The sequence below is a fragment of the Phalaenopsis equestris genome, unplaced genomic scaffold (genome assembly GCF_001263595.1).
Source record: "Phalaenopsis equestris unplaced genomic scaffold, ASM126359v1 Scaffold000112, whole genome shotgun sequence".
NCBI lineage: Eukaryota > Viridiplantae > Streptophyta > Magnoliopsida > Asparagales > Orchidaceae > Phalaenopsis > Phalaenopsis equestris.
This window is the reverse complement of record NW_018164554.1, coordinates 672,708-674,989: the sequence shown is the minus strand read 5'-3', so window position 1 is coordinate 674,989 and position 2,282 is coordinate 672,708.

Genomic DNA, 2,282 nt, shown 5'->3' with positions numbered 1-2,282 from the left:
AAGAGTGTGTGATGAGCTGTGAATCAAGAAAATGCTTACGGTAGTCCGTAGCGTTGCCATAGGAGGCGAATGAATGTGCGAGGAGTAGCTACTCAAGTAAGACACAAGAGTGTCAGGAGCGCGTGTGTGTGGAGTAATGACTATGGAAGAACTCAAGCATGAAAGTCATGGACATGCAAGATGCTATGTAGGGAAAGAGTGCAAGTGTAATAGTGCAAGCACTAAGGGCATAGTGCACGATGACATGTGGATGTCACGAGGTAGGCACAAAGTAACGTGCCAAAATGGGGCATAGAATTCCCATTATGAACATATTTGGACATATGCTCAGAGGTGCATAACAGGGTGCAGGGTGAGATTGTTTTTAAGCAAGTAGTATGAAATAAACATGCAAGAAGCAACATTCAAGGGTGTCAATCGACTCAGTCGGGTTGGTGACGGTCGATTAGTCAAGACAATGGAAGAGGTCGATCGAGCTGGATTAATCACGTGAACCGGGGATGATCGATGGAGTCGGGGTGGTTGATTAACGAAGAATGCTTGGTCAAGCTGATCGAATTGGTGTCGATTGATCGGTTGAGCTGATGAAAAGGGTCAATCGAAGCGACACAATCGGTCGAAGCGGTGGGAATGATCAATTGGACTGGCGTAGACAACCGATTAACGAAAAAATGTCGGTCGAGCAAATCGGGTTGGCGGCAACCGATTGATCAAGTGGATTAGGGACAGCCAATCAAGCCAGCGTGGGTGGTCGATCGACGAATAATGGTTGATCAAGCTGATTGGGCCAGTGGCGACCCAATAGGTTAAGACAACAAAAAGGATCAATCAAATCGGTCAGACGGGGGCAATTGATTAGTTGAAGTGACGGGAATGGTCGATCAAGTCGATCAAGCCAGTGACGGCCGGTCAGATCGAGTCGACAGAAGTTGGTCGGATAAAAGATTAGACTGGTGGCAGTCGATCGGTCAAAATGATGATGATTATCAATCAGACCGGAGAAAGGTCGGTCGACGAAGAAAGGTCGGTCGAATTGATCGAGCTGATGTTGGTCAACAGACAAACCAATGGAAAGGGTCGATCGAACAGGCGTGGCGGCTGATCGACAAAGAAAGGTCAGTCGATCCGCTCAGACCGGTGGTAGCCGATCAGATGAATTGACGGAAGTAGTCGATTGGACTGACATGAGTTGCCAATCAACAAAGAAAGGCCAGTCAAGCCGATCTGACCAGTGGCAGCCGATCAGATGAACCGACATAAGTGGTAAATCGATGTGATTGGGCTGGTGGTAATGTCGATCAATTGAGTAGGCGAAAAGAAGGTCGATAGACCTATCAGGCCGGTGGCGATGCCGTTTGATCATATTGATGGAAAGGATAATCGATCGAGATGTCAAACTTTTTTCTTGCAAGATATAGTGTCCAAAAGTTTTATTTTTTTGTTATTATTCTCACGTTTTATATGCAACATAAATTACAAATAAATGATAGATTCAAAAAACTAAATACATATCAATAAATGCCCAAGAACTCATAAGACACTAAGGGCCCATTTGGGGCAGCTTATTTAGTGCGGTGACATTTTGAAGGTCTATTTGAGTAAACTGTATTTTTTGCAGCTTATGCATTTTCAAAATACTGAAAACTGCATTTTCACACCGCACCTATCTATGTCTGGTGGCAACTTTCTGACAGTGGTCGAGCTTTTTCAAAAAAAATAATAATAATTTGTAATAGCTACTGCACCTAGCTTATCAGTAGATTATTTAATAAGCTACAGTTGCCCCAAACAGACCAATAAATCATTCCAAAGACGTGATAAGAAAGATAAAATTTGAGGTATATTCAAAGGCATTCCAAACTAGTGATAAGAAAGATAAAATTTGAGGTATATTCAAAGAGGTTTATGTTCAACATGAGATACCGATTCTGCAATATGCGTCACCTTGCGCCTCATTTTGTACTTATTAGGGAAGATGAGACGTTACAAGCTCACTTCGTGCTCCTACAGCCATACAGACAGATCCAATAAAGATTTTCCCTAGTCTTGTGATGACCCATTTTTTCAGTCTTCTCATGTGTATGATCATTTATGTAGCCGCACCCAAGCCAAGATAAAGTGGGACCCACCCAAAAGAGGACACTCCCTCGCACTCACACGTTCTCTCTCCATTGTAACTCTATCCTATTGGGGATCAACTACTTCGCTTCTCTCTTTCAGACGAGCATTGCCTTGGTGGTGTGAAGCCTAACATTTATGGATTATATATATATATATATTTT